The sequence below is a fragment of the Rattus norvegicus genome, chromosome 17 (assembly GCF_036323735.1).
Source record: "Rattus norvegicus strain BN/NHsdMcwi chromosome 17, GRCr8, whole genome shotgun sequence".
Taxonomy (NCBI): Eukaryota; Metazoa; Chordata; class Mammalia; order Rodentia; family Muridae; genus Rattus; species Rattus norvegicus.
Genome location: NC_086035.1, coordinates 7278587 through 7287895, shown reverse-complemented (window position 1 = coordinate 7287895; position 9309 = coordinate 7278587). Strand labels below are relative to the sequence as shown.

General features: G+C 46.9%; 2 long non-coding RNA genes across 3 annotated transcripts in view; one reads left to right on the top strand and one right to left on the bottom strand.

The window, feature by feature from the left end:
- LOC108348497 (uncharacterized) overlaps window positions 1-9309 on the bottom strand; it is a 42054-nt gene continuing 32745 nt past the window's right edge. Inside the window, exons 5-7 of the long non-coding RNA XR_010059039.1 lie at window positions 7362-9138; window positions 5024-5762; window positions 1-1290 (exon numbers count right to left, since the gene is read on the bottom strand). This is a non-coding gene — a long non-coding RNA (uncharacterized LOC108348497). The remainder of the gene's footprint in view (window positions 1291-5023; window positions 5763-7361; window positions 9139-9309) is intronic.
- The window catches only part of LOC120097750 (uncharacterized), a 42102-nt gene continuing 38398 nt past the window's right edge, over window positions 5606-9309 (top strand). Inside the window, exons 1-2 of one of the 2 annotated variants that reach the window (XR_005495443.2) lie at window positions 5606-5770; window positions 6571-6689. This is a non-coding gene — a long non-coding RNA (uncharacterized LOC120097750). Of the gene's footprint in view, window positions 6690-9309 lie in introns of both variants that reach the window. The other variant, XR_010059045.1, reaches the window with a different exon arrangement.

Below are 9309 nucleotides of genomic sequence, written 5' to 3'. Positions count from 1 at the left end.
GCCTGTATTCAGTCTGACCTGTTAGAGTTATTGATCAGGCTGCCTGAAAGCCTTTGCCCAAATTCCATCTCTGTTCAAATCCATTTTCCCACTTCAGAGACTGCCAATTGGATTTCTCAATTATCAAATTGTGTGACTGTGAGCCCCCATGCACTTCCAAGAGTAACACGTGTAACTTTCTGTGCCATGGAGAGGTCATAATGTCTTCTACAGGGAGTGACTGGAGTGGTTAAAACACTTGTTCTGGATGTCCAACTGAGAGGCAGGGAAGGTCCGACATGTTTCATTCGGGCTGCAGGCTATGGGTGGGCTGCGGGCTGTGGGACTTTGCTCTGGCTGACAGCCTCAAGACAGCGTCTTTGCCTAGTGGAAACCTTTTCTCCTCCCAGTTCCCCGTCTAGCTCAGAAGTGTACAAATGGACAAAGGCAACCTCTCTCTCGACACATATCTTTGACATATGTGCTAATGTGAACAATGTTTTAACACCTTTAAATCTGATTAAATCAGCACCTTAAAAAATAAATCAACTTCTACTTGCTGGTCACATCTTTGGTGTCAAGCAGTAGTGAGGTGCTTTGGATGTAATTTGAGAAAATAGCTTTCCTTATAAAAAAAAAATTCAAAGGTCTTAGGGCTGATTTCCAATTTGATCACAATCCGTGCCCTCACTGGAGGCTGTTGCATTACCCTAAAAATGGAAGCTTTGCACTGTTTTGTGCCCTTGTGGAATTTTTTTTGTGTATGTTCCTGTGGAAGAGTTATAATAGAGTTGTGTGTGTGTGTGTGTGTGTGTGTGTGTGTGTGTGTCTGCTGCTAATAGAATTACCTGTATTTTTGTACAATTTGCTTTTCCCATTCAGTAACATCTTGTGCGTTTTCCTAACGTTGGAAAGAGGTCCGGCTCACTCCTCTTATTGTTTTAGCCTATTAAGGCACCGCTGGGTCGTGCCTCTTTCCCCTCTCCTTCTCGTACCAGTGAGAATTTCTGTGTGTTTCCTAGTTGCTTTCTCGCTGATGGGAGGCGTTCAGATGTTAACACTGGCGGGTATCCAAACAAGATTTCAAAAACTCCATTTCCTTGGGCAAGTTAATCTGCATATTATTTTGAGGGTGTTTGAGGCGGGAGAGAGCTAGAACCAGGGCTTGCTATGCCTGGAGACAGCCTCTCTGGATTCACTCATCTATTTTTTTCAAACAATGAAAATGACAATCAACCCCCAGGATACACATGGTTGTGTCTTTCATTTCGATTTTGTTTGTATTTTCCATCAGGAAGCAGCAGAAATCTCCTGTAGAGACAAGGAAAACAACTTCTTAATTAAGAAGAATGTGTTAGGCACATGGAGACCCCATTCCTTCTGGTCACTGCATGTAAGCACTAAGTCCTGTACTCCCAGGAAGCCATCCATCCATCTGAGGGCTGATGCTGCTCCCCATCACAGAGCCACCCCAGGAGCCTCTATCCTGCAGGCTTCGGAATAAAATACAAACCTTCGCGTTTGTGTATCATCCTCAAACTTGCAGCTTGGTTTAATGGGAGGTTTGTGTGAACATGACTTGTTTCTGTATAAAATACTCAGGCATTATGGAAATGTATAAAGAAGAAAGCATCAAACCTACATCTCCTAATTTCTGCCTTAATATTGACGCATATTTTAGCAAATATCTTCCATATGCTAAGTTCCTTTTCCTTTTTAAAAAGACATACATTTTTATAACTGGCTGGGTTGGATGCATGTGCATATTATATTCATGTGTGCATATGCAAGTGTATATGATTGCATGTGCACGTGTGTGGATACAGTATGTTGGAGAACAGTGTTAGAGGTGTGGAGAGAGGTGAGCCTGGTCCCAGCAGCAGCATTGGCTCCGTGACCTCTTACAGAATCAGCCTGAGTTTCCAAACGTGAACATACCCCATGCCCAGTTTCCTAAGTATGGACCTCGACATGACTCAGACTAGGAGGGACAGACTAGCTCTCTCTGTGTGGACTCAGAATAAATGTGACCAGATAATTCTTAAAGGGATTTTGAACTGAGGCAGTGAGAGTACATGGATTTCTAGTGCCTGACTTTATTGAGAGGAACTATCGAAGGATGTGTGTGTGTGTGTGTGTGTGTGTGTGTGTAAAATTTCACAAACACTCAGGTCTCTATTCTGTGGATCCGGCTGGTTTTAGGAGGCATAGGTAAAAGAGAACCCATGAAGGATAGTAAGTTGCAGGTATTATGGAAACCGAGCAGACTTTCAACATTCAGGAATTAGCAGGCCTGAGTAGCCACAGCACACTGGCTCCGTAGGCCGAGACCTCGGAGGTGCTTGTAACCCACGTCACCTGAACTGGCCATTGCAACAGGTTTGCCACACCACAGCGACATGAGGAGAAACCTCCTGAGAAGAGAGAAGGCAGATTCCACAGGGAGCTTACGCATTAGCGGGATGTGTTTATTGACCCCACATTACACAAAGAACTAGGCAAGAGACCTGCTAGTAAACAGAGCTGTGGGCCTGGGATGCGAAGACACCTTCCTCCACTGGAAGCGGAAGCAGAAGCAGAAGCAGAAGCAGAAGCAGAGAAGGCTCCTGGTTCCAGCCTGTTTACGGAGTCTGCGACCTGAGAGTAGCCAGCAGCACAGGTGCCATGCAGACAAGTCAGGGTTCTTGCCAGGGCTGGTGTTTGTCTGGGCTCCGTCCTTTCTAATGCTGTGTCATCCTCAGAGTGAACTCGGGAACTTACACACTGAAATCAGTATGATCTCCAGGGATGGTGGCAGCTGGTGGCCTGCCCCTGCCCTTACTACATCTGATAGGAAGAGAAAAGGGGACCAAACGCTCCACAGGAACATTATGGCACGACTTTGATCCTCTTGTTTGGCAAGAAAGATCTGTGTGTGGACAGTGAAATGCTGCCTCTGCAGAGGGCAGGCTTCTCACTGAACTACCATCAACAAGGAGAGGAGGGAGGAAGGCAGCATCCCGAGCCTTGGATGCCCTACCAGGTCCTGGCTGGAGTGTGGAGCCCTCCGACCATGTGCTGTCTCAGGATTCCTGGCTTTGACCGACCAAGGATAACCAGCAAAGTTCTGATCTCAAGGGTGGGATTGAAGGCCCCATGAGGGAATCAAAGAATAAACAATACTTAGGATTTTGACGTTTAAAAGCACTTCAAAATGTGTCCTGTCTATGAGAGATGCAGGGACAAAGACGGACCTGAGACTGAGGGAATGGCCAACCAATAACCAGCCCAACTTGAGACCCATCCCATGGGCAAGCACCAGTGTGATACTATTAATGATACTCTGTTACACTGGCAGACAGGAGCCTAGCATAACTGCCCTCTGAGAGGCTCCACCCAGCCGCTGACTGAAACAGATGCAGAGACCCACAGCCACACCTTGGACAGAGCCTCGGGGCGTCTTATGGAGGCGTTGGGGGAAGGATGGAAGGCCAGAAAGGGGATAGGAACTCCACAGGAGGGCGACAGAGTTAACCAACCTGGACCTTTGGGGCTCTCGGAGACTGAACAAGGAACCATAGAGCATAGGAGGGCTAGACCCCTGCCGCCACACATACGTAGCTGACCTGAAGCTTGGTCTTCATGTGGGTCCTAAACAACTGGAGCAGGGGCTGCCTCTGAAGCTGTTGCCTGTCTGTGGAATCTGTTCCTCTAACTGGGCTGCCTTTTCTGGCCTCAGTGGGAGAGGATGTGTCTAGTCTTGCAGTAACTTGATGCACCAGGATGGGCCTGGGGATACCTAGGGGAACCCTACCCTCTCAGAGGAGAAGAGGTTGGGGGTGGGGAGGGACTGTGTGAGGGGGGACGGTGTCAGTGATCAGGATGTAAAATGAATAAATAAATTAATGGGGGGAAAATTAAAGTACTTCCATTCCTTAAGGATGGCTCTGGGACTTTTGGGGATTGAAGGAGTCTCCCAGTCCATTCCCAAGAGGAAACTCCCAATGGAGGCACAGCACAGTCCTACCTGCTCTCTGACTGCTGCGATTCCCTGGTTTTCCCGGTTAAAATACCGTTTCCTCTTCACGGTGAACAAGTATGCTTCAGGTCCCAAAGTGCCAGGGAGAAAACAGTTTTGATGCCACCTGGATCCCAATAGTCAAGTTAAAAGCAAATTATTCAACGGCCCCGGGAAAGGATTTGCAAATAAATTAAATTCCAGTGGGTCCACCACAGGCGGCTCATGCATTCGAGGGACACAGTTGTTGTCTGCGTTTTATACTGAGAGCTGGGAAGATAACGTATCTGTGCTTGCACTGAGACACATTCTAAGTTCCCAAACCCCTATTTTAAAATCTGCTATCCAGTTTCCCCAACGTCTTTGTATTTTTCTTCTTTTTGGAGTATGGGTTGTTTTTTCTTTTAATGTGTTTGTGTGCACGCGTACCTGTGCACCGTGAGGAGGCTGGAAGAGGGGTTGGGGTCCTCTAGAACTGGACTTACGGAGACCTGCAAGCCACCATGTGGGTGCCGGGAATAGAACCTGGGTCCCCTAGGAGAGCAAGGGGCCTAACTACTGCAGACCCTGAAATCCCTTTTTTGAACACCAGATGATTGCAGTGACACTGTTTCTGTTTGTTTGTTTGTTTCGGGTAATTATTTGTAGTTCTTTTTCTTTGTTTTTCTTTTTCTTTTTCTCTTCTTTAGACAGTATGATACTCAACTGAAATCATAAAATGAAATGAAAACCTCTCCTGACTATCAACAAAGTCAACGTTTCTCCATTGACAACATATATAAGTTACAATCTTGACCACATTGACATGGACGTATTAATTAGGTATTGTTACTCTTTTTAAAGACATGGAATTGAGTGTTGTGGAGAGGATATAGTTAAAAAGCAATAAAGTATCTGTCAATCCTGTAACTTCAAGCCTTCATTCATGCCCTGGAGATGCCTCGGGACCTTCCATGGCTTGGATGATGCCACCTGAGTCAGGGTTCTCTAGGGTCACAGAACTCATGGGTAGTCTCTATATAGTAAGAGGATTGGTTGATCACTTACAGTCTGTAGTCTCAACTCTCCAACAACGATCAGTAGCTGTGAATAGAAATCCAAGGATCTAGCAGTGGCTCAGTCCCACAAGGCAGGCAGGCAGGCAGGTGAAAAAGAGACTCATCCTTCTCCCAGTGTCTTTCTGTAAGTCTCCAGCAGAAGGTGTGTCCCAGATTAAGGGTGTGTACCGCCACGCTTGTATCTGGGACTTGCTTTTCCCAGGTGACCTAGAACTCAGATCTCCTTGCCTTAAGCTCCTGGGATTCATAGCCACTTTATCTCACCATCTCCATACCAAATCCAGGTCAGAAACTTGTATCTCCCAGTCTCAAGATCAGGATCAAAAGTGAGCCTTCCAATTCTGGATTGTGGTTCACTCCAGATACAGTCAAGTTGACAACCAGGAATAGCCACTATACCCACCATTCATCATTTCTCGGGGGTAGGACGTCCATGCACAGCTCATTCTCTGATTGGCTAGCCGCAGCAGCGCTGCTCTCTCTGATTGGCTAGCCACAGCAGCACAGCTCATTCTCTGATTGGCTAGCTGCAGCAGCCGCGCTCACGGTTCGTTTTCTTTTACACACTTGCATCTGTGCCTTCAGAGACTGAGAGTATAGGAGCCTAAATGAAATGACATGGTTCAGGGACGTTTCCCCAGAAGTAGATACAGAGCTGACCAGAGGAAGGCCTTATGGGGAGTGGAAGGACACTTTACGAGATCCCAAGACGGAAGGCGGAGTCAGGACTGTGGAGGTAAAAAGAAAACGGGAACAACCAACCAAGAAAGGATCAGAAGAGTAAGGAGTTGGTGGTGCTTGAGCTTTGAGATAGCAGAGACAGCTGGGCTGTGGGAAATCAGGCACAGGACATTACTTATAGATACTATAAACACCCGAGAGAGTCCACTGGGTCTCAGGGGTGCTCTTAACTTCTGGAGTTAAGAGAATTTAGTGGATCACAGAATCTTTTCATCCTAATTGCCTTTGCCTTTCTCCTCCCACAGTGAACTCTTGGATAACGGGGGTCATTCTTTTTTATCTTAAAGCCCCCGGTTCCATGCCAGCCACGTAATACTGAGAGCAGGAGTTCCTCAAAAGGACCTGTGTCTATGCAGATGGTCCATGGATTAGAACTGCAGTAGTGTAGAGGGGTTGGGATGGTGCGGGTCCAGAAGCTAATCGCCTAATTTTGAGTTGGCTTTAGCCCCTGAATACCACCATTCCTTGACCACCTTGAACTAAGTTCTTGTGACTCATAGATAAAAGCCCCTTTGAAATCTTATCAACTTATGAGGCTAATAGCTTCCATCGACCCATCAGCTAACATCTGAGATCTATGGCAAAGCCTCCCCCATCTTTCTGTAACTACCTCTCCCATGAATGCACTTTAAATGGCCTTAACTTTTTTTTCTATGAAACTATGAAACTGCTTCTATATTGTTATGTGAAACTTGGGGTGCCCAAAATCTGTGCTCCTACGCTATGGCCGCTTATATTTGGCTCTTGAATAAACTGTATTTCACTTAAGATGAGCGCTAAGTTTTGTGTTGACAGTTATGGCATCACAACTTGGGACTCTGAGAATGATCCAGTTGTTACCAGGTGACAATCTGAACGGAAGCCAGGCAGGTACCTGCATGAACCCACTGAGTCCAGGCTACCTGGGATTTCTGGTGAGTTGTTTACAGGGTCTCAGGCTGCCCTTGGTCTGGTTTCTGGTTTCTTTGTTTATTCTGAGTTGGTTAATTAAGGATTGTAATTGGGTAGGTGCCTTTCCTGGTCTGTTTTCAATATCCTTGCCTTAAGGTATCTAGTTCTAGGTTGATGTCATTATGCAGGTGAAGGCAGACAAGACAAAATGGGGCCTGTCATTGGACGAGGAAGAAGGAGGTGGGAACAGAGGTTTTAGAAGGGACGGAGAAGCAGAGGGAAGGAGCTGGAACAAGGAGGGGCAGGAGGAGGAGCAGGAGGAGGAGCAGGAGGAGGGGCAGGAGGAAGAGCAGGAGGAGGGGGCAGGAGGAGGAGGGGCAGGAGGAGGGGCAGGAGGAGGGGGCAGGAGGAGGGGGTAGAAGGAGCAGGAGGAGGGGGCAGGAGGAGGAGGAGGAGGGGCAGGAGGAGGGGCAGGAGGAGGGGGCAGGAGGAGGGGGCAGGAGGAGGGGGTAGAAGGAGCAGGAGGAGGGGGCAGGAGGAGGAGGAGGAGGAGGGGCAGGAGGAGGGGCAGGAGCAGCTGGGAGAACATGGCAGCAGATGTTAAGATTCTTCTCTGTGCATAGATACAGATTGATATGACCATTTTAAGAAATGGTTGTGTACAGGATTTTGTGCTGTTTAGATGGGCAACTTACATCTCATCAGTTGGATCAGAGGATATTGTATGCTGTGCTCTTTCAAGTGGCGACTTAATTGAGTCCACAGTAAGAGAGCCACGAGATAGGCGGTCTTTGTATGAAACTGGCATGGCAGCGACTTGGGAACTAGATGGGTAGAGAGATTGTTGCCGGGCTCAGAGAGTAGCAGTGTGGGATGGGATGGAGCTTAGCGGGTGAGACACTATGCCGACTGAGATGAAAATATCCCACAGATGCCATGTGGCCCTATATGAGGTGCCAGCACTGGCTTGGGATAAAAGAAACTGGTTTCTAGTTTTACCACAACATCTAGTTTGCTTGTTTTAAGAATTTTGGTCTTCTTGTTTGGTTTTTATTTGTTCGCTTGCTTTCGAGTCTCTAAAGGCATTCTGGGTTTTGTTCACTTTCGGAACTCTGGAGACAGATTGGTTTCAGTTTTGTTTGTCTTGGCTTTCTTCGCCTTTGAAATATTTGGAGTTGTTATCCCCTGGCCATTGCTCCTCAAATGTTCAATTCTGCATCTTCCTGTTGCTTTTCACATGGCCTTGTCAAGCCTTTAGCATAGGAACTTCCTGAGTACTTGTCTCAGTCATGAATCTATCGCTATGATGAGACACCAGGACCAAGGCAGCTCTTACCGAAGAAACTGAGGGCTTCCTTACCATTTTGGAGGGTTAATATATTATCATGGAAGATCTTACATCTTTTACATCGTGATCCACAGGCAGCAGGTCGAGAGAGACACTAGGCCTGGTGTGGATTTTCAAAACCTTAAAGTCTGCCCCAGTGACACACCTCCTCCAACAAGGTCATGCTTCCTGATCCTTCCCAAACAGTTGGTCAGCTGGGGACTAAGCATACAAATATCTGAGTCTTTAGGGACTGTTGTCACTCAGACTGTCACAGCATCTGTTCATAAAGACACTGACTTAGTTAGGACTTTACTGCTGTCAACAGACACCATGACCAAAGCAACTCTTATAAGGACAACATGTAATTGGGGCTGGCTTACAGTTTCAGAGGTTCAGTCCATTATCATCAAGGCAGGAACATGGCAGCATCCAGGCAGGCATGGTGCAGGAGGAGCTGAGAGTTCTACATCTTCATCTGAAGGCTGCTAGCAGAATACTGACTTCCAGCAGCTAGGATGAGGGTCTTAAAGCCCACACCCACAGTGACACACCCACTCCAACAAGGCCACACCCACTCCAACAAGGCCACACCTACTCCAACAAGGCCACACCTACTCCAACAGGGCCACACCTTCTAATAGTGTCACTCCCTGGGCCGAGCATATACGAACCATCACAGGTACCAGAAATAGAAGCCACTCATTCCCACGTACCCGAAAGTGTGCAGATATCAGGGAACACCTCGTGTTATACAACAGCTTCCATGAACCTAAACAAGCATCACCTGCTCGCCATGTTTTTGTGACCATGATAGATAACCCAGGGACCCAGTGGGAGAAGATGGTCTCAGGCTAAAGTGGAGAGAGTTGGTCTTGAAAGCAGCATATAAACTTGACCCAAAACAAGCATCCCCACCTGGCACAGACAGGCAACTTTTCAGAAAAGGGGGGAGGGGGGACAAAGGGAACAGTCCGGAAGTGTTTGGGGATAAACTCCAGCAGACTTTGTATGGTAATTACTGGCCTTCAACTTGCAGGTGTTTGGGGAAAGGAGAGGTCTAACTGAAGGTCGCCTGGCTTCATTGTCCTTTGGTGGGGAACATTTACCACCTCCGAACTGGTTTATGTTGAGCTCTTAAAGTCCTAGGAAATAAAAATTTTAAAAGTCACAAACACGCAGGCCACTTTAATTATGATATAAAATTATCTGTAAAAATTGATTAAAAAGGCAATTTGTAATGGTAGAGGGCTCTAAAATACTGCCACATATGAGTTAAGTTAGATGCTAAAATAAGAAATTGATTTTAAAATGTT